This window comes from Pelophylax lessonae, assembly GCF_965119305.1.
Source record: "Pelophylax lessonae genome assembly, chromosome: 13".
NCBI classification, from domain to species: Eukaryota; Metazoa; Chordata; class Amphibia; order Anura; family Ranidae; genus Pelophylax; species Pelophylax lessonae.
In genome coordinates this window covers 16,546,946-16,571,391 of record NC_138780.1, presented here as the reverse complement: position 1 = coordinate 16,571,391, position 24,446 = coordinate 16,546,946, and the positions used below count along the sequence as shown (strand labels likewise).

The 24,446-nt window shown below is 34.2% G+C and overlaps 1 long non-coding RNA gene across 1 annotated transcript in view; it reads left to right on the top strand.

Moving 5' to 3' along the window:
- Positions 1-17,037, top strand: part of LOC309569922 — an 18,192-nt gene extending 1,155 nt beyond the window's left edge. The window contains exons 2-3 of the long non-coding RNA XR_014226099.1: positions 2,241-2,271; positions 16,350-17,037. This is a non-coding gene — a long non-coding RNA (uncharacterized lncRNA). The remainder of the gene's footprint in view (positions 1-2,240; positions 2,272-16,349) is intronic.
- The last annotated feature ends 7,409 nt before the right edge of the window (positions 17,038-24,446 follow it).

The following is a 24,446-nucleotide window of genomic DNA, read 5'->3' as shown; positions in this document are numbered from 1 at the left end:
GATTTTCTTTCGTTATAATCACCACAAAGATTTAGCCTTTTAAGATCACTCAGCCTCCGATTAAAAGACCCAAGTTTCACACACAGAATTAGCAGCATTCACAGTACCTCTGGTCTCATTATAATCTTCCATGCTTGTACTTGGCATCTTAATTTAAAGGGACTGAGTGTGGGAGAGGCAAACTGGAATAGTGCAGCAAAAAAAAAAAAAAAAAAGAAAAAAAAAAGATGGGCCCCCTATTATGCTTAAAGAAAAGGCCTAAGACGAGGAATGACATCTTGTTTACCTTCCTCTATGCGTCCGAGGACCATGTCATTTTAGACTGAAGTGGGTTACCATTGTGCATCATAATTAAAAAAGAAAATCTATGGTCGAGAAATAAAGCATCTTCTAGTCACTGGGTTAATAAAAAAACAATAAAAATTGCTAATTAACAGAATGTCGAGTGCTAGGTGTATAATATTTTTCTTGCAGAGCAAATATTTAATTTTGGCAATTAGGAATGAAAAATTGGAGGGTGTGATTTTTGGAAGCTTTCAGATTTGGAAACCAGTTACGTAATATTCCGTGGTAATTGTCTGATATTAACAGGAATTTTTTTAAATACTTTTTTTGAATTACGTGTAACCAGTTAACCAGGAAACCAGTTATGTAATATTCCATGGTAAATATCTGATAGTAACAGATTTTTTTAAATACTTTTTTTTAATTATGTGTAACCAGTTAACCAGGAAACCAGTTATGTAATATTCCATGGTAAATATCTGATAGTAACAGATTTTTTTAAATACTTTTTTTTAATTATGTGTAACCAGTTAACCAGGAAACCAGTTACATATTATATTCCATGGTAATTATCTGATATTAATAGATTTTTTTAAATACTTTTTTTGAATTACGTGTAACCAGTTAACCAGGGAACCAGTTATGTAATATTCCATGGTAATTGTCTAAAAGTAACAGATTTTTTTAAATACTATTTTTGAATTAAGTGTAACCAGTTAACCAGGGAACCAGTTATGTAATATTCCATGGTAATTGTCTGATAGTAACAGATTTTTTAAAATACTATTTTTGAATTAAGTGTAACCAGTTAACCAGGAAACCAGTTACGTAATATTCCATGGTAATTTTCTGATAGTAACAGATTTTTTTAAATACTATTTTAGAATTACGTGTAACCAGTTAACCAGGAAACCAGTTACGTAATATTCCATGGTAATTTTCTGATATTAGCAGATTTTTTTTTTAAATCCTATTTTTGAATTATGTGTACTCTTAATTTTGTGAAATGCATATAAATGTTACATGATATATCTTTTATGTTAATTTTTCAAAGAAATTCTCACACAAAACAGAGTAGAAATAAAAAATACATAAAATAGATAGACAGACAAAAGGTATTGCTCACCTTTTGTCTGTCTATCTATTTTATGTATTTTTTTATTTCTACTCTGCTTTATGTAAGCATTTCTTTGTAAAAATGAACATAAAAGATATATCATGTAACGTTTATATGCATTTCACAGAATAATACAATGTTAAAAAGAATAAAAAAGAATGGCCAACTTCTGGAATCTTTTAAAATCACCATAAGGCCTTTATGCAGTAATCAATATAAGCATATTTTTATTTTCTATTTATATACTATTTTCATATTTCTATATTATTATGTTTGTTAATAATATTATGTTTTTGTTGCAATTTTAATAGGTTTTAAATATATTTTAATTTACAGGATAAAAAATTCGAGCTTCCTTTAACATCCATTTATACTATTCCAAAAACATAGAAAGCTTTTTTAAATATTATAGGGACATTTAAAATTGTAACCTATATATATATATATATATATATTTTTTTTTTTATGAAGATAAAAAATCAGTATAAAAATTTTTGACAGGCCTCACGTACTGTGGATGAGAAGGCCCATCACCAAAGCAATGTTTTTGGATAGATAGATAGATAGATAGATAGATAGATAGATAGATAGATAGATAGATAGATAGATAGATAGATAGATAGATAGATAGATAGATAGATAGATAGATAGATAGATAGATCTGGTGAATATACTGGTTTGAAAATGTGTTTGAGAAACTTCAATTGTAGTAGTTTGGAGGGTATTTTTCTTTAGGGTTGCTATTGGGTAATATAGGCCAGGTGGAATGATGACTGTGCATATTCTAATATAGACATAGATTGGGTGCCATAATGTATATATTTTTATATTTTTTTAGAACCTCACGGGTGGAAAATCAGAAATGAAAGGTATGAGTGCTATTTATTATCCTTATAATATACACTTTTGTGTTACAATGTATGCAAAATAAAATTTAACTCTAATATATATATATATATACAAATAAATATATATATATATATATATATATATATAAATATTTATAGATAAATATTTTATATATATATATATATATATGGAAATATATATATATATATATATATATATATATATATATATATATATAAAAAAATATATATATATATATAAAAATATTATATATATATATATATATATATATATATATATATATATATATATATGTGTATGTATGTGTGTATATCCATGTGTGTGTGTGTCTTACAGCTTTCTTAGTATCATATCAGTATATTTAGAAAAAGGTAACCTGTGTGTGTGTGTGTGGTGTGTAGATGTATAAAACAGTCCCTTATATTATACCGTCACTTTTTGGTTTTGAATGGTAATCTTTTTCTACAGAACTTCCATTTGGGGTGCTTCATGAATAATAATGAGATATTATTGAGTTATTATTTTCTGCAGCCTTTGGTTGTCACAGAATATATTTCTATATATTTATTGGACTATTACTGATGTTTGATACCTTTATGAATTTATATATATTCATATATATATATATATATATATATATATATATATATATATATATATATATATATATATATATATATATATATACATATATATGTATATATATATATATATATATATATATATATATATATGTATATATATATATATATATATATATATATATATATATATATATATATATATATATATATGTCCTCATATGCATGCCTGTACAGTGACAGGCCCATAATGCATACATTTGTACTGTTGGGTGTTCTTGTGGGCCTCAGGTCTATGACTATGTTACGTTAAGTGGATCTTTGTTGGTAGCAAGTTCATTCACTTGGTTGTGGGTAAAACATGACAGCTTGGTGTTAGTTAAACCCATAAAATATTCTAATCCAAATCTCAGTTAAGAAAAAATGATGTGCAACTCAACACATTTTTTTAATGCCCTTTGTTGCTGAATAATACAGCCATATTCATTTCTATGCATATGCTTATGCAACACTGATGTTATTCTAGAATAGATTTTAAAATGCAATGATGGGGAGTTTGAGGGCCTTTTTGTTTATTAATACTTTTTTTTAAATTTTTGATTTTTTTGTGAATAAAAAGAACATTAGTATAAGGAACATTAACAGTGTACTTCAGTAAGCATGATGTAAAAATGCATTAAGGCACTTAAGAGCCAACTGTTTTTTTATAATTTTATCCATTTTTTATTTTTAATAAATAGAACCTTAGTATAAAGTACATTAACAGTATAATCCCGTATGTGTGAAGTAACAATAGAAAAAGGCTATTTAGGGCCCACAGTCTTTGACATTCATAGCAACTAATCATCTAGGCAAAATATTTGCAGGATTTCCAAAAAAAAAAGAAATAAATAGAAACCATTTTTACACTAATATTTTTTCCACTTTTTTGGTGGATACTGTTTTTCTAAAGATATCATCAATATACCCTACAAAATTGCCTTCTTCCCAAATTTTTATTAAAAATAAATGTTTTTTTTAAATATTTTTTTCCACTTTTTTGGTGGATACTGTTTTTCTAAAGATATCATCAATATACCCTACAAAATTGCCTTCTTCCCAAATTTTTATTAAAAATAAATGTTTTTTTAAATATTTTTTTCCACTTTTTTTGGTGGATACTGTTTTTCTAAAGATATCATCAATATACCCTCCAAAATTGCCTTCTTCCCAAATTTTATTAAAAATAATTTTTTTTAAAATATTTTTTTCCACTTTTTTTGGTGGATACTGTTTTTCTAAAGATATCATCAATGTACCCTACAAAAGTTCCCAAATTTTATTTAAGTAGATCCTGATTAAAAAAAAAACAGCAATGTTAAGCAATATGCATATATATTTGCAAATTAAATACATGGAACAAATATATCAGATAAAAATGCAAAGAAATAAATAAAAAATCTGTCGAATGAGCAGAGCATATAGGGAGTGTATGATGGGGAAAAAGGATTTCCTGGATGCTATAATTATTATTTTTTTTTTTTTTTTTTTTTAGCATCCCTAAGCGGTTAATACACCAGTTATAAAACCAAGGGGGAGTGTAGCTTTCCATGAAAACACAAAAGGGTTTAGGTTTCAAGAATTCTAGCTTTGTTAATAGCAAAGTATGTAAATGCCTTGAAAGATGCACCATGATATTGATCTGATAAACTACTGTGCATCTACTTGTCCAAGTTTTGTATCAAATGTTGTTAAAAAAATTGCCACCTTGTACTAATTAGGTTGGAATATGTGTGTTTAGGTAAGTGTGTATGTAGTATTAATTCTTCATTATTTCATACATTTATTGGCCCATTGACATACTGCCTTTTAAAATCAGGCAGCACCTAATCCTTGAGCCTATCTACTACCATTTACACTCTGCAACCCATACCAACCAATCAAAAATCAGCTTTTACAGATTCATCATCTTTACACTAATTGGTTGGAATGGTTTACTGCGCACCTTTTTTTTTTTTTTTTTTTCTTAGTTCTCTGTACTATGTTATTAAATAAATCCCCTTATGTATAGATGTTGTGTTGAGAGTTCGTGATGATGGATGTAATAGGAAATGATACTTAAGAGGACAAAATGCTTCACAAATACAAGAAAGCAGGTTGTGGGCCAATGCATTTTTTTCTCTGGAATGTAAGATTTTTAATACTATGGGTGCTCAATTAGCCAGTTAGAGGGGGGGGGGGGGGGGGGGCGGCTCAATCTAAGTGAAGTATAAAATAAATGAGGGGGGAGGGTGAAAGAGAGAAACAGTGGGAAAGAGGAAACAGGGAAGGAGGAAGGAAGGAAGGAAGGAAGGAAGGAAGAAAGAAAGAAAGAAAGAAAGAAAGAAAGAAAGAAAGAAAGAAAGAAAGAAAGAAAGAAAGAAAGAAAGAAAGAAAGAAAGAAAGAAAGAAAGAAAGAAAGAAAGAAAGAAAGAAAGAAAGAAAGAAAGAAAGAAAGAAAGAAAGAAAGAAAGAAAGAAAGAAAGAAAGAAAGAAAGAAAGAAAGGAAGGAAGGAAGGAAGGAAGGAAGGAAGGAAGAGAGAGAGAAACTATGAAGACTAGAGACATTATCAAAAATCTTGACACCTTCTGGACCTTTTATGATTGGCTCTGTATCAGATGTGGCACCATGAATGAAGCCCACCTCTACTGGACAACTTGGATGTGAGAGATAAAGAAGAAAAAAGCGTGGGGGGGTGGCAGAGAAAGAGAAAAAAAAGGTAGGAGGAGAAAGACTGTAAGAGACAGACAGAGAGAGAGAGGAAGGAGGGGGTGAGAAGGAGAGAGAGACAGAAGAAAGAAAGAAAGAAAGAAAGAAAGAAAGAAAGAAAGAAAGAAAGAAAGAAAGAAAGAAAGAAAGAAAGAAAGAAAGAAAGAAAGAAAGAAAGAAAGAAAGAAAGAAATGGTGGATGGATGCGAGAGATAAAGAAAAAAAATAGGTGGGGGTGGGGGGACAGAGAAGGAGAGAGAGAGAAAAAAAGGAAAAAGGTACGAGGAGAGAGAACGATTGTAAGGGAAAGACAGAGAGAGAGAAGAGGGAGGAAGGAAGGAAGGAATGAAGGAAGGAAGGAAGGACGGAAGGGAGGAAGGAAGGACTGAAGGAAGGAAGGAAGGAGAGAAGAAAGGAAGAGAAATAGAGGATGACTGTGAGAGAGAAAAAATAAAAATAGGTGGGGAGAGAGGTGGAAGAGAGAAAGTCAGTTAGAGAGAGAGAGAGAGAGAGCGAGCAATGAAGAGAGGGAGGAGGAAGAAAAAAAAAATGAGTGGATGGAGGTGAGAAAGAAAGTAGGGGAGAGTGAAAGAGAGAGAGATCATGGGGAGGGAAGAAAGAGGTAGAGGGAGGATGGAGGTGGTGAGAGGATGGAGGTGGAGAGAGGATGGAGATGAGAAAGAAAGAAAGAAGGTAGGGGAGAGTGAAAGAGGAAGAAATAGGGAGAGAGAGGATGGAGGTAGAGAAAGGATGGAGGTAGAGAAAGGATGGAGGTGGGGAGAGGATGGAGGTAGAGAAAGGATGGAGGTGGAGAGAGGATGGAGGTGGAGAGAAGATGGAGGTGGAGAGAGGATGGAAGTGGAGAGAGGATGTAGGTGGAGAGAGGATGGAGGTGGAGAGAAGATGGAGGTGAAGAGAGGATGGAGATGTTAAAGAAAGAAAGTAGGGGAGAGTGAAAGAGGAAGAAAGAGGGAGAGAGAGGATGGAGGTGGAGAAGGGATGGAGGTGGTGAGGATGGAAGTGGAGAGAGGATGGAAGTGGAGAGAGGACGAAGGTGGAGAGAGGATGGAGGTGGAGAGAGGATGGAGGTGGAGAAAGGATGGAGGTAGAGAAAGGATGGAGGTGGAGAGAAGATGGAGGTGGAGAGAGGATGGAGGTGGAGAGAAGATGGAGGTGGAGAGAGGATGGAGGTGGAGAGAAGATGGAGGTGAAGAGAGGATGGAGATGGTAAAGAAAGAAAGTAGGGGAGAGTGAAAGAGGAAGAAAGAGGGAGAGAGAGGATGGAGGTGGAGAAGGGATGGAGGTGGTGAGGATGGAAGTGGAGAGAGGATGGAAGTGGAGAGAGGATGAAGGTGGAGAGAGGATGGAGGTGGAGAGAGAATGGATGTATTGGAGAAGAAATGAGAGAAATGGAAAGAGGTTTGGAGAGGGATCGAGAAGATGGTGGAGAAAAAAAAGACACTTAGAAAAAGGGAAGGAGAGAAAAAGGAGGGAAGGAGCAATTTACAGAGAGAGATTTGTAGAGGGAAACAATGAGATGTAGAGGGGGGAGAGGAACGATGAGATAGAAGGAGTGTGTTAATATTATAGATAACACCATGGTGTAAATGTTCTACACCAGTACAGTATAGAATATATGCATTCAAAAAGAAGGGCAACATGCAAGTTCCTCATGTCCAGTATTCATTGACCATTGATCCTGGACCTCAAGACTGTACCAAGCCAAATGACTCTGTTCCAGCAAGTCATGGTGTGCGCTCAAAGTTACAAAGCTTGCAAAGTGCGGTACCTTGGCTTCTATATCTGTGAACAACTACCCCAGGTAGGGGCCTGCAGGGTACATTTAATACACAAGAATAATGTATCTTCATGTTTATTAGTTAATTTAAAAATTAGAGAAGACAATTGAGGTGTACATCTGAGATCTTGTTGGCTCATCGGTGTTGATTTACCGAGGGAGCTGAGAATGTAGACTTCACTGACCCAATCATGCGCCAGCCACAACTTTTTATTATTTTTTTTTTATTTCTCTGGCACATGATTAAATATTCAAAGGCAGAGCAAAGTAACCAATCTCTGCCCTTTTAATAAATCGACCCCATTGACTCCTCCTTCTTTAGGATTTTCATATTGAATAATGGCGCAAATATTGGCTTAAACGCGATTGACTGAGCAGGCAAGATTCCCACCAGGCTGCCATACCAAACAAAACAAGCAAGGCCTTCTTTCAGTTTGTAGATTTGTATTTTATTTTTTGATGGTTTTTGCTGTTTTATAAGGAAATCTCTGTACAGGGAAGGTGGTAGATGCAACGGACTGACCGGCAGCCATTTTGTCTAATAGCATTTCAGTTGCTGGGGATCATGAAAGTCTACAATGCCCCTTCCAAGAATAGATTTAATCTGTGGCTAATATTGTAAGACCCTGGCGTTTCGCTGAGGCTCTAGGTTGAAGGCATTGGAACGTACGTATGTGGAAATATCCAGGCTCTCGGTGATTGCAGATTGAGCCGAGCCGTTTGGTTAGTCCTTTTGAAGTGTGCCTGCCCATTCCATGAATGGATTAATTAGCTGCTTTCCTGCCTCCAGAAGTGGTACATGCAGCAGACGTATATTAACAATAACGTATGCATTATGTAGTGTGGGCCAAGGTCAAAGAACCATCGTTACATTAGAAATAATTAATAACAGAGAATACTTTGCACATGGTATCCATGTAGCCTTAGAGAAAATGTATTTAAAAATATACACTTTTTATGCATGCATAATTGATGTATAACTGATCATACAAAAAAGAGATAAGAATGTAATAACTATGGATGATAAAGGAAAGAATAACGTATATAGAACCATAGAATAGAAACATAGAATAGAAACATTGATTAATAAAAGGCATGAATGTAAATAAAAAGAATCAAATAGGTCATAGAAAAAAAATATTTAGCAAACAAATTAAAATATGCTTTATCTATCTATCTATCTATCTATCTATCTATCTATCTATCTATCTATCTATCTATCTATCTATCTATCTATCTATCTATCTATCTATCTTTTCCCATATATTGACTGATCAATATCTATAATCTATCTATCTTTCCATCTACCTATTCCACATCTATCTATCTATCTATCTATCTATCTATCTATCTATCTATCTATCTATCTATCTATCTATCTATCTATCTAGATCTTTCTCCACCTCCATCCTCTCACCACCTCCATCCTCCCTCTCCCTCTTTCTTCCCTCCCCATGCCCTCTCTCTCTTTCACTCTCCCCTACTTTCTTTCTTTCTTTCTTTCTTTCTCACCTCCATCCTCTCATTTTTTTTCTTCCTCCTCCCTCTCTTCATCGCTCTCTCTCTCTCTAACTGACTTTCTCTCTTCCACCTCTCTCCCCATCAATTTTTCTTTATTTCTCTCTCACAGTCATCCTCTATTTCTGTTCCTTATATATCTATTTTTTTATTTGCTATTTTTTATTTCGCAGCCACCATATTGGAAAGGCAAGGAGGTTTCTTCGTCAATAACATCCCACGTACGATGTACGTGGACTGAAATTACACATTATTCCTTCCATCGTTTGTAAATAGTTCCGTGAGAATACTGTGTGATAATTTACAATGATCTCTGGCCCAATGGCTGTAAATATAACAATAGATTCAAATCTGAAGTTAATGGAAATGGCAGTTGCTTTCCATGTGGGTATAAGGCCAAATGTTATTATTGCTGTGCCAATCTGTCTGGGCTTTGGGCCACTCCTGGAAAGAAGCTTCCTCTCTTGAGGAATTAGCTTAGAAAGCTATCTATAAATCTATCTATCTATCTATCTATCTATCTATCTATCTATCTATCTATCTATCTATCTATCTATCTATCTAGATAGATGCGGAATAGGTGGATGAAAACATAAATAGATAGAAAGATAGATAGGTAATATATATTGATCGGTTGATATATGGGAAAATATAGATAGATAGATAGATAGATAGATAGATAGATAGATAGATAGATAGAATATATTGATTGGTTGATATATGGGAAAAGATAGATAGATAGATAGATAGATAGATAGATAGATAGATAGATAGATAGATAGATAGATAGATAGATAGATAGATAGATAGATAGATAGATAGATAGATAGATAGATAAATATTGATCATTCAATGTATGGGAAAAGATAGATAGATAGATAGATAGATAGATAGATAGATAGATAGATAGATAGATAGACAGACAGACAGACAGACAGACAGACAGACAGACAGACAGATAGATAGATAGATAGATAGATGACAGTAATTTTCAAATTGAGACTGAGCTGAAAATAACTGTCACTTTTTTGAAAATAAGTATCTTAATCCTGGTGTGTAATCTTCATGAATGAGCGGTATCTTCACATCCCTTTGTTGGAAATAAGGATTGTGTATTTTGGCTTTAATCCAGCAGCTGTTCAGAGAGGATGCTGAGTTTGTAGGCACTACGAGAATCCTCAGAAAAAAAAAAGAAAAAAATACTTTCATGTGTATGTTACAGCAAGGCTGGCCATACATTATAAGATTTTCATGTACAAGTTTCCTTTAGATTTACCAAAACCATATAATATGAGGTCACACATAAATACTTTACATTTGTATGCTATCAGGCAGGCCCTTACACTACATAGTTGAAGGTAAATCTAAAGAAAATTGGATAAGAAAATTGTATAATGTATGGGCTGCTTTACTCAAATTTTTGTACTCAATCATGTTCTGAAATACATCACAGGAAATAGATAGATAGATAGATAGATAGATAGATAGATAGATAGATAGATAGATAGATAGATAGATAGATATGGAAAGATAGATAACTAGATAGCAAGATAGATAGATAGATAGAAAGATAATATATATTGATCGGTTGATATATGGGAAAAGATAGATTGATAGATAGATAGATAGATAGATAGATAGATAGATAGATAGATAGATAGATAGATAGATAGACAGACAGATAGATAGATGTGGAATAGGTGGATGGAAAGAAAAATAGATAGCAAGATAGATAGCTAGATAGATAGATATTATATATTGATCGGTTGATATATGGGGATAGATAGATAGATAGATAGATAGATAGATAGATAGATAGATAGATAGATAGATAGATAGATATGGAAAGATAGATAAATAGATAGCAAGATAGATAGATAATATATATTGATCGGTTGATATATGGGAAAAGATAGATAGATAGATAGATAGATAGATAGATAGATAGATAGATAGATAGATAGATAGATAGATAGATAGATAGATAGCTTTCTAAGCTAATTCCTCGAGAGAAGAAGCTTCTTTCCAGGAGTGGCCCAAAGCCCAGACAGATTGGCCCAGCAATAATAACATCGGGCCTTATACCCACATGGAAAGCAACTGCCATTTCCATTAACTTCAGATTTGAATCTATTGTTATATTTACAGCCATTGGGCCAGAGATCATTGTAAATTATCACACAGTATTCTCATGGAACTATTTACAAACGATGGAAGGAATAATGTGTCATTTCAGTCCACGTACATCGTACCTGGGATGTTATTGACGAAGAAACCTCCTTGCCTTTCCAATATGGTGGTTGGAAATAAAAAATAGAAAATAAAAAAATAAATAGATATTGAAAATGAAGCCTTTTATAGGGAGAGCTACCCTAATGTTGTGACTGGTCTGTCAATATTATAAATAGATGCAGGAAGTAAATATAAAAAAAAAAAAAAAAAAAAGAAAATATATTGTGGATATACTGGTAGTGTATTGGTATGGCTTTTTACATCTTTAGCTGAAAACAAAAACTCCTTCACAACTCTTAAAGAAAAAAAAAAATATGGTTCTTGTAATTTACATTTTTCATAAATCCCACAATGGGCATGTATAAATTGTTGGATCTATATAAATACCAATAATAAATAAATAAATAAATAAATAAATAAATAAATAAATAAATAAACATGGATAGTATTATATAACATGAGAGTAATAAAATAAATGTAAAGGCAAACTACAGAGGAAAAATCAGCATCATAGGGTATAGCAATGGGCACTCAGCATGGTTCTGAGTATGAGGGTTTCTATGAGTTTCTTTGCACGTTGCTCTTCTTATATCAGATATTAGGCTTCCGTTTGCCCTCAATCATGTTTGCCCACACTTTAAGTATTCTCACACCTGGCCCTTCAATATAGAAGGCCATACACTGCAAAAACTGACTGTTCCTCATCTTCTATGCCAGTTGACAGTCATCCTTAGCCCATTAGACCACCAAGGGAAATCACTATTGCGCCATACATGTCGTCAGCTTTGGTCAGCATGGTTGATAAGTCAACTTGGCCAATCTACTGGGGTCCCATATCGATATGATAAGCCACTGGATTACCCAATATACTGGAGTCCCGTATCGATAAGAGAAGCCACTAGGTTGCCCAATCTACCGGAGTCTCATATCCATAAGAGAAGCCACTGGGTTACCCAATCTACTGAGGTGGACCACCAAGGGAAGTCCCTATTGTGCCATACATGTCGTCAGCTTTGGTCAGCGTGGTTGATAAGTCTACTTGGCCAATCTACTGGGGTCCCATATCGATATAAGCCACTGGATTACCCAATATACTGGAGTCCTGTATCGATAAGAGAAGCCACTAGGTTACCCAATCTACACAAGTCCCGTATCCATACGAGAAGCCACTGGGTTACCCAATCTACTGAGGTTGACCACCAAGGGAAGTCACTATTGTGCCATACATGTCGTCAGCTTTAGTCAGCATGGTTGATAAGTCAACTTGGCCAATCTACTGGGGTCCCATATCGATATGATAAGCCACTGGATTACCCAATGTACTGGAGTCCCGTATCAATAAGAGAAGCCACTAGGTTACCCAATCTACCGGAGTCCCGTATCCATACGAGAAGCCACTGGGTTACCCAATCTACTGAGGTGGACCACCAAGGGAAATCACTATTGCGCCATACATGTCGTCAGCTTTGGTCAGCATGGTTGATAAGTCAACTTGGCCAATCTACTGGGGTCCCATATCGATATGATAAGCCTCTGGATTACCCAATATACTGGAGTCCCGCATCGATAAGAGAAGCCACTAGGTTACCCAATCTGCCGGAGTCCCGTATCCATACGAGAAGCCACTGGGTTACCCAATCTACTGAGGTGGACCACCAAGGGAAGTCACTATTGTGCCATACATGTCGTCAGCTTTGGTCAGCGTGGTTGATAAGTCAACTTGGCCAATCTACTGGGGTCCCATATCGATATGATAAGCCACTGGATTACCCAATATACTGGAGTCCCGTATCGATAAGAGAAGCCACTAGGTTACCCAATCTACATGTCGTCAGCTTTGGTCAGCGTGGTTGATAAGTCAACTTGGTCGCTGTTCAAAAACAACAAATTCTGGGTTAGCGGTGTAACTGTCAGTCATAATCATTCCATTCTGACAGATCCTACTCCATTTGTTCTTCTCCGTCATTGGTGGACCTACAAGTTCGAGTAAAAACCCTAAAACTGGCAGGTAGTCATTTGTTTAGGCACAGTTTGTATGAAATCTTGACCTTTTGGGAATTTTTATTTCTCTATCAAAGACCCTGATTTGGTAAAGGAATTGAGCACATTCACTTTGAAAAATTAATTCTCACTTAGAATTGTGGATGTGAGGAAGTTCTGCTGACTTCAAACGTCCAATCATATGTAAGCAAAAATCTTGTCTGGTAAATTGTCCTTGTATGGGTTTTGGGTGTTTTTTGCACCCAGTGATTTTCTGGTGCGTTTACAAAGGTAAGTAAACATTCCCTTGCAAAGTAAAAACTCACTTCTCAAAGGTAGCATGCTCAATTCCTTTAATAAATCAGGGTCAATGACTCATATCAAATCCACTAAGATAAAAAAGGTAGGTGGCCCTTAGCAATTATTTCGATTCTAGATACAGTAGCCTTCCATTAGTGAAAATTTGGAAGGCAAATGATGGTTGTTATGAGCAAGATATCTCTCCTTTCCTAAGCTTTTAATGTATATCCCCGAATGATGCCTGAAGCCCAAACCAGCTTTCTTACACCTAAAGTCATATACATTTTGGATAAGAACCAAGGGACTAAGCAGACATATAGCTCCATATGTCTCTCCAGTATTCTGGTGGAGTGCTTAACCTAGCTTTTGTTGCCTTTACCGTAGGTTTTCACTCTCTTTCCTGTTTAAGTACCCCTAAATCAAACAGAGTACAGCAGAAGGAATGAGACTCCTCTTACTGTAAAAGGATCTACTGCAGGGGTAAACTTGTTACTGGAGCCCCATATAGCTACGAGAAGCCACTGTGTTATCCAATCTACTGAGGTTCCGTATTGATACGAGAAGCTACTGGGTTACCCAATCTATTGGGGTCCCATATCTATACGATAAGCCACTGGATTACCCAATATACTGGAGTCCTGTATCGATAAGAGAAGCTACTTGGTTACCCAATCTCCTGAGGTTCCGTGTCAATACGAGAAGCCTCTGGGTTATCCAATCTACTGGGGTTCCATATCAATAAGATAAGCCACTGGATTGCCCAATATACTGGAGTTTCGTATCGATAAGAGAAGCCACTAGGTTACCCAATCTACCAGAGTCCCATATCCATACGAGAAGCCACTTGGTTACTAAATCTACTGGAGTCCCTTATCCATAGGAGAAGCCACTGTGTTACCCAATCTACTGGTGTCCTGTATTGATACGGGAAGAGACTGAGTTACCCAATCTACTCGGGTCCTGTATCATTGCAAGAAGCCACTGGTTTACCCAATCGACCGGAGTCCTGTATCCATACGAGAAGCCACTGGGTTACCCAAACGACTGGGGTCCTGTATTGATACGGGAAGCCACTGGGTTACCCAATCTACTCGGGTCCTGTATCGATGCAAGAAACCACTGGTTTACCCAATCTACCGGAGACCTGTATCCATATGAGAATCCATTGGGTTTCTCAATATACTAGAGTACTGTATCAATATACGAGAAACCACTGGGTTAACCAAACTATTAGAGTCCCATATCGATACAAGAAGCCACTGGGTTACCCAATCTGCCGGAGTCCCGTATCGATACAAGAAGCCACTGGGTTACCCAAACTATTAGAGTCCCGTATCGATACAAGAAGCCACTGGGTTACCCAATCTACTGGAGTCCCGTATCGATACAAGAAGCCACTGGATTACCCAATCTACTTGAGTCCTGTATTGATACAAGAAGCCACTGGGTTACTCAATCTACTGGAGTCCCATATCGATATGAGAAGCCACTGGGTTACCCAATCTACTGGAGTCCGTATCGATGGAAGAAGACACTGGGTTACCTAATCTATTATTATCTATACATGACCAAAATGTTATGTGGGGGTGGACTGAACCTTAAAGGCCGATCCTTGTTGTGTCAGGGCAGTGATCAATGAAGGTATCAGTACATGGATGCAAATATAATACTTATACAACATCAAAACACAAAGAACTTCCGATTTTGTAGCCAGGTTGAGCGATAAAGGGTTAACTATGAACACTGAAGGTTTGCAGTGGAAGATTTGGCCTTGAAGCTTACAAATAAATGTGGCTTGAGGGTAACAAAGGAAGCTGGGAGATCAGAACATTTGGATGGTGACAATACAGGACCCTGGCCAGGTCATTTCATAAGGGAAGGTGCTGTCCAAAGGCCAGGGATACATCCCCCCCCCTTTCTCCTCTGTCCCTAGTACCTCCCCCCTCTGACAAAAACTAAATTTCTACAGGCCAGCAGTAAGTCAGGACTGCTGACATCCCCAGCCTTCTAGCCAATCACAGCCAGGGAAAGGGAGGGGTGTGCAAAAGAATGAATGGGCATGCATTTCCCTAACACCCCCTAGAGCAGAAGATGTTTCAACGTAGCAACATTGCCAGAACGCAACCTCTGAGCTACCGAAGGGGGTCGAGGAGGGAACCCATCGAGGCAGATGGATCTCGGGAAATGTGTTAACCCCCGTGCACAGTCTTCCCGAAGGCTTTTTTTTTTTCCAAGAATGATCTGCATGATCTCATTTTTTTTTCTGGCATAAGATGCTTCAGATTGTAATCAGCTAACGCTAGAATTCCTTGGAAATTCTCGAGATGGAAAGGAAGGAAAAAAAAAAAAATTCAGCTGAGCTTGACACCTCTTACATAACGCTGCCTTCTCAATAAGCTATTATTGTGTATTACCATTCTTATCTTGTTCTGATTTGATACGTGGTTAATAATCTACGTGCGCGGCGTGGGCAATCTGGAAGCGGAAGACGGTCTTGGGTTTTTTTTTCGCAAAGGTCTGACTCCTGAGAGAGCTAATAAATTTTAATTAATGAGTCGTGCGAGAGATCTAGATCATATATATTGTAAGGTTCTCTCTGTATCATAATCGAAGGACGGGGCTCGCCGCTTCATTTGGCTAACGAGGTGGTTCATTATTACGTTGTAGTCTTGCTAAGGTCTTGGGTATTCCAATTTTTTTTTCCTAATTTTTTTTTTTTCCTAATTTTTTTATTTATTTTTTTCCTAATTTTTTTTATTTTTTTTTAAATATTAATTGCTAGATATTATCTTATATTAAATTCTAGAAAATATGAGAATGTTTTTTTTTAATGCTGTTTTGTCCTTTTTTGTGTCTTGGAGGTTATAAAAGTGTAGATACTGTTTGTGATCTGTGTTCTATCTATAAGTCGGTAACATTTTTGTATTTTTTTTAAATTAGAAATCAACTCTCTGGAATAAAACTCATGGAGGATGACGCTGGCATTTGGGACGAACAGGGGTTAATTGTTATCTTTGGTTATCTAGCTGTATGAGTGTTGTCAATTCTTCATAAAGCTAGATAACCGAAAGTAAAAATAACCCCATTACGCGCCTAAGTTATGGTGGTTTCAACGGAAGGCACCGAAAACGTCAAAGGACACATGAAGGAAATTCTGGACCATCCTGGAGCTGATGGACTGTTAAAAAAAAAAAAAAAGTATGTTAATTTGCTTCTGGAATATTATCTGGAGGTAGGACTTTTTGTTATCAACCACCTTTCCATGAGGTATAATGAAATATGACCTTACCTGCTAAATTATGGACTGTTCCAAGACTCCACTGTTCTTGAATCAAGCCTTGGCTGGGGTATAACAGGTATTAAAAAAAAAAAAAAAAAAAAAAAGACTTTTCAAGACAGACTTCTAAAATGTGGAAGTGAACAACTACAGATTGGATTGGTATGAACAATGACAGCAGGAATTTCTAATCATCTTACAAGGACATGGTGCAATGTAAACCCTCTGAATGGAATATGGTATTTTATTTTATTACCCAAAGACAAATCGTTATATTTTTGGTTTGGGAGCCAGCTTGGGACTAAAATGCAACAGCTTTTACAGACCTTTTTTTTTCTATTTTTTTTATAATTTTTTTTAAATATGGCCTTTTTTCACCAGTCTTAAAATAATTTTATTTTTTTTTTTTTGGATAAAAAAAAACAAAAGAAATAATTTTCAGTCAATATGACTATATGTACATTCCTTTCATCTCTAATATCAGGCAAGCAGGGAACATAAAGCTTCATATTAGCAATCTGTACAGTATTAGGTCCACAGGGGCCAAAAATCTTTTTTCTTTAACTCTATTTTTTTATTTACTTATTTTTAGCCCTTTGAGTTTTGTTCCCAGTTTCATCCAAACTTTTTTTTTCCTGCAAACATCTATTTTTTTTATTTACTTATTTTTAGCCCTTTGAGTTCTGTTTTGGTTTGGGAGCCAGCTTGGGACTAAAATGCAACAGCTTTTACAGACCTTTTTTTTTCTATTTTTTTATTCATTTTATTTTTTTAAATAGGGCCTTTTTTTCACTAGTCTTAAATTTCTTTTTTTTTTTTTGGTTTAAAAAAAAAAAAAGAAATAATTTTCAGTCAATATGACTATATGTACATCCCCTTCATCTCTAATATCAGGCAAACAGGGAACATAAAGCTTCATATTAGCAATCTGTTTAGTATTAGGTCTACAGGGGCCAAAAATCTTTTTTCTTTAACTCTATTTTTTTATTTACTTATTTTTAGCCCTTTGAGTTTTTTTCCCAGTTTCATCCAAACTTTTTTTTTTCCTGCAAACATCTATTTTTTTATTTACTTAATTTTAGCCCTTTGAGTTTTGCTTTGGTTTGGGAGCCCAGCTTGGGACTAAAATGCAACAGCTTTTACAGACCTTTTTTTTTCTATTTTTTTTTATTAATTTTTTTAATATGGCCCTTTTTCACCAATCTTAAAATAATTTTTTTATTAAAAAAATAAATAAATAAATATTTTTCAGTCAGTATGACTATATGTACATATTTACATTCCCTTCATCTCTACTATCAGGCAAGCAGGGAACATAAAGCTTCATATTAGCAATCTGTTTAGTATTAGGTCTACAGGGGCCAAAAATCTTTTTTCTTTAACTCTATTTTTTTATTTACTTATTTTTAGCCCTTTGAGTTTTGTTCCCAGTTTCATCCAAACTTTTTTTTTTCCTGCAAACATCTATTTTTTTTTATTTACTTATTTTTAGCCCTTTGAGTTTTGTTCCCAGTTTCATCCAAACTTTTTTTTTCCTGCAAACATCTTTTTTTTTTTATTAATTTATTTTTAGCCCTTTGGGTTTTGTTCCCAGTTTCATCCAAACTTTTTTTTTTCCTGCAAACATCAATTTTTTTTATTTACTTATTTTTAGCCCTTTGAGTTTTGTTCCCAGTTTCATCCAAACTTTTGTTTTTCCTGCAACATCTATTTTTTTTTATTTACTTATTTTTAGCCCTTTGAGTTTTGTTCTCAGTTTCATCCAAACCTTTTTCTTTAACTCTATTTTTTTATTTACTTATTTTTATCTCTTTGAGTTTTGTTCCCAGTTTCATCCAAACTTTTCTTTTCCTGCAAACAAAAATATTTCAATAATTTTAAAGCATTTTTTATTTGGTTGGTTTATGTTACACCAACCAACATGCATTTTTTTTTACATGTTTGTGACAGTTGGGCTAGTTGAGTTGTTGGGGTTTAAAAAAAAAAAAAAAAAAAAAACTTGCTTAGCTCTTCTTTGATTTAGGCTGTATAATTAACTTGTTTTCCACTAGACTGGGTCCTAAGAAAACTTTTTAGTTCAGTCTGTGGAAGCGACATTTGACCAGAGGTCTCTGCCTGCTGAGAAGGATTGGGTTTTTAATCCCACCCCCTAAGTAAGGGGATTATGCAGTTAGAAAATGCCATAAAATAAAAGGTCTGCTGAAACAAGAGCTAAACGCGGACAAGGGATATTTAACGCTCTTCATTGCTGCTCCCTCTCGCAGCTAATAGGGTTAAGTTGTAATTTGGAGAGGGGGATTCAAAAATAACTTGGACCTAAACAGATTGGAGGGTTAAAACAAATATACTTTTCTAGCAGAATAAATTTTTTTTTTTTTAGCAGAATAATTTTTTTTTAAATAAATTAATAATTTATTTTGAAGCCTGTGAATAAAAATTATTATTATTATTTTTTTTTTTTACTGGTGTCCAAACTATTGTAGTATCTTCAAAACCTGTTGAAGAACGGTGGGATAGAGCTTTATGCTGCTTGATGAGATTACTATGTAATATAATGGAGAGAAAGGTGTTCTGAACTGTTAATTAGTCACAGGGAGTTTGCTAACCTGTATTAAAAAAAAAAAAAATAATAAAATCCTTGCCTTCGAAAATTACACTTGGTGGGCTTAATGAGAGATAAAATATTGCGAGTTTATTTAATTAAAAATTGAGAATATGCCCCCAAAAATAATGCTAGCTAACTAGAAATGTCTTTGGGTAAGGCAGCCATTTTTGGGAAGACCAGCTAAGTAAAAATATATAGTATATATATATATGGATATAATGGTTAATGGGTGATGGCCATCTATACCTCGTTTCACATGGAATATTCTGGAATGTCAGGGCATAGGGAAATTCATCATTTGCAGACCAATGAGTGTTGTATGTCTTCAGTGCTACATGTATTCTGTATCTCAGTTTCCGAAATGTGTTTACAAAATTAGGCATGTTGCATGTTGATTGCTAAAAACACCCAGTCATCTAATTGTCCAAAACACTATCATCTCCATTGATCTGGAAAGTATGCCATTGAAATGGCCTTGACGTGATGTTGTGGGTAGGAAAATGCACATAATTGATATTCTAATATGGCGATCGAAGAATTTAATGACTTGGGCCATCAAAAAAAATCTGAACCTTTGCTACCAGAATTTGGAAATTCTACATTTTCGAATTTAAAATTTCCAAAATAGTTTTGGTGAGACTTCAAAAATGAATACCCAGTCCCTTACCAGGATAGTAAATTCACCTTTTATTGTAATAATGGGCCAAACCAAGTCTAGCAATGCCAGTTGTATAAGACTAATAAGCCTTTGGCTAAAGTCTAGCTTAGCTGAAAATGAAGTATATATATTTTAATATATTTAAGAAGCTATATATATTATTTTTTATCTATTTTTTGAAAATTTCATCCTGTTTGTTTCTTTCAAAAAAAAAAAAAAAAATGTACAGTATAAAGACAGCTTGATAACCGCTTGTTGATTTGGTGCATGCAATTAATAAAAAATATTTATGAGATGATGGAGAGGCTTGGCATATTTTTTTTTTAACTGGCAAGGGAAATGTCGAATTGATCTATATTGAGTTTGTGTACGTCATGGGGAAAAAAATAAATATATATATATATATATTTATATATAAATATATATATATATTTATATTTTATATATATATATATATATATATATATATATATATATATTTTTTTTTTTTTTTATTTGGTGCATGCAATTAATAAAAAATATTTATGAGATGATGGAGAGGCTTGGCATATTTTTTTTTTTCCAAAGGCATATTTTTTTTTTAACTGGCAAGGGAAATGTCGAATTGATCTGTATTGAGTTTAATGTGTACATCATGGAAAAAAAAAAAAAAAATATATATATATATATATATATATATATTTATATATTATTTATATATATATATATATATATTTTTTTTTTTTTTTTTTATTTGGTGCATGCAATTAATAAAAAATATTTATGAGATGATGGAGAGGCTTGGCATATTTTTTTTTTTAAACTGGCAAGGGAAATGTCGAATTGATCTGTATTGAGTTTAATGTGTACGTCATGGGAAAAAAAAAGAAAAAAAAAAATATATATATATATATAATATATATATATATATATATATATATATATATATATATATATATATATATATATATATAATATATATATATATAAATATACATATATATATATATATATATATATATATATATATATATATATATATATATATATATATATTGTTGATTTGGTGCATGCAATTAATAAAAAATATTTATGAGATGATGGAGAGGCTTGGCACATTTTTCTTTTAACTGGCAAGGTAAATGTCGAATTGACCTGTATTGAGTTTAATGTGTACGTCATGGGGAAAATATATATTATATATATATATATATATATATATATATATATATATACTGTATATATATATAATTTATATAATATATATATATATATATATATACATATATACTGTATGTATAAGGGGGATATATATATATATATATAAGGGAGATAGTTTTTTTTTTTTTTTTTTTTTTTGACTGTAGCTAATATTAATACATCACATTATTGGAGAAGTGGATTTTTACATATCATGTTATAAATTATTAATTATTTAATGACTTTTTTGACAGCTGTAATGTTAACATTCTAGAATGTTCTGAGATGCGAACCACCTCCTACTGAGTCACAATTTATTAAATCTATATACCCTGTCGGTTATCTCAGTAAAACATGTTTTATGTTTCATTATATGTACCAAAAAGTCTTAAATAATACTACTCTGACAAAATAGTACCAAGGCTCCTCCACCAGGTTTTAATGGGAATCTTCATAAATGCAAAATTAACGTTTTTTTTAGCTTATGATAAAAAAAAAAAAAAGACATTCATGATATGAAGCACTTATAGGCACTACATTACAATAATACATTGGAAGTCTTACCCAATGAGTTGGTGATGCAGTAGGTAATTAAGAGACTGTGGCTCATGCTGAGGCCTCAACCTCTGACTGAATTTGATAAATAGGATATTAAATTACTCTGACAATCTGAGGTGCCATCCCAGCAAGAATGGGAATGAGGACTGTGAACAGGATTTTTTTTCCTTTTCTTTTCCAGCAAAGGAATTGCTTACATTACTTTTTTTTTTTTTTTTTAATGCCCTAAGATTAAAAGATACAATGTGTGTGCAATCAAATCATTTTTAAAAAAAATATTTTTTCCTTTTTTTTTTTTTTTTTTTATAAATCAAGTAGAAATTCATTAAAAATCAACAAACCATACAAAAAAAAAAAAAAAAAACTTTCTAGAGAGTCCATATATTATAACATGTGCCATCCAAAAAAGACTACAAAACAATGTTGTAATATATACCAATACATAGTGCAAAAAGCATTTGTACCTTGAGCACAGTATTACAAGGGTTATCATCACATTCGGAGAGCAGGCTCCTGCTGTACATTCCCTTCATCCCTCTAATATCAGGCAAGCAGGGAACATAAAGCTTCATATTAGCAATCTGTCCAGTATTAGGTCCACAGGGTCCAAAAATCTTTTTTCTTTAACTCTATTTTTTTTATTTATTTATTTTTAACTCACAAGTAGGGATGATCGAACTTTTGAAAAGTTCGGTTCGACCAGAACACCCGATCTTCCCAAAAGTTCGGCCCGGATTTCAGAACCCCATTGAAATCAATGGGACCCGACCTTCGGTAATAAAAAAACACAATTTTGAAGCCCTAAAACCCAATAAATGCCCATAAAAAGTGCCTAGGGTTCTGGGTCATGCCCCAGGGACTATTAATCACACAAAAAAAAGTTCTTAAAAATTGTCATTTTTGATAGAGAGCCAATTATTGAAAAAAAAAAAAGAGATTTTTTTATTTTGACTTTGGATTTAGTGTCTGGGGGGTCTAAAAGGTGTACCTGTGAAGTTTCAGCTCTGTAGAATGTCCAGAACCATAAAAAAAAAAAGATTGTTTGTATTATGTCACTTATAGAACAGGGATATGGCTTCGCTATTTTCACACCTTGCCGGTTTTGTAGCAAGCGTTTTTTTGGGCATTTTTTGGGGGTTATTGGAGGCAGGCATAACATCAGAACTTCTGTGTAGGGGTATATATACACACACACTTATATGTATATATACCCATACACATATATAGGTGTGAAAGTAGCAGAACACTATACTTGCGCTAATGAAATAATTAACACCAATATGGCTCCGCTCCTATCACACCTATATTTGTGTAAAATACATATAAGTGTGTGTGTATATATACCCCTATACAGAAGTTCAGATGTTTTGCCTGCCTCCAAAGAACCCAAAAAAATGCCAGCGCCAAAAAAAACCGCCCAGGTGTGTTTTTGCAGCAGGCGTTTTTTTGGGCATTTTTTATATATATATATATATATACACACACACAAGTTTAGATGTCATGCCTGACTCCAAACTTGTCCTCAAAAAATCCCTATAAACGCCTGCAGCCAAAAAGCAGGCTGACAGGGGAGAAGCCATATCGCTGCTCTGAAAGTGACCTAAGAGAAACAATGTTTTCTCTATAGCGGTCACCCTGATATGGAAGGGTTTGGTCACCCTGCCATAGCAGTCAGTGTCAGTTCACCCTACACTACATTACGGTCACCCTGGCACTTAACACTTTCCCTACAGAAACTAAATTTTTGCATCTAACTAAAGTGGAAAATAGTACCCTAACTACACTAGATATCCCTTTCCTCACACTAATAATTGCTAAATGACACCTTTAAAGTGAAATTAACAGAACTGCTTCCACTCTCTTCCCCGTCCCTGTATTACAATGCTAGGAATTTGGCGGGGCTATCATATACTGGGGGGCGTATTCACTAATGATTGGCCTAGGGACCCCCTAGTCACTCCAATCACATTCCTAGCATTCTCCTGCCCCCTCAATTGGCTTTTACTAATGGTTCTGGTCCAATCACAGGCTTTTAAAGCCCATTACCTGGCCCATTGCATTTTGATCGGTTCTGGTTGCCGAATTTGAACTTTTTCAGCAAAAAGTTCTAAATTCGGCCGAACCTCGAACAGTCAATGTTCGGGTCGAACCAACGGTCGACCCGAACCATTCGATCATCCCTACTCACAAGCCCTTTGAGTTTTGTTCCCAGTTTCCCAGGTGCCATAGATTTTTCCTAAGGTTTAAAAAAAAATTTAGTCCCAAGACTTCCTCAGTATGGTGATGAGCAAATTGGACAAATTTGGAAATTTTTGTTTCCTTTGAATAGTTCATGTAGTTTTGTACAAAGGGAATCATACAATTCATCTAAAATTATTTAAAAAAAAAAAAAAAAATTCCAGTTTCCCAGGTGCCATAGATTTTGCCTAAGGTTTAAAAACAATTTAGTCCCAAGACTTCCTCAGCATGGTGATGAGCAAATTGGACAAATTGGGAAATGTTTGTCTCCTTTGAATAGTTTCATGTAGTTTTGTACAATGAGAATCTTGTGAGAAACAATGAGAAAACTTTCAGATTCCTATACTTTTAAAAATTTGCATGTAGATCTTTAAAAAAAAAAAAATAATAATAAGTTGTGTGTTTTTGTACATTCAGGGATCTGAAAGTTTTGTGACCCAATCAATGCAATTTGTGAGTGTCCATTATTTTATAAATTCGGCTGGCATAATACCCTTACAAGTTCCTTCATTTCTTCATAAA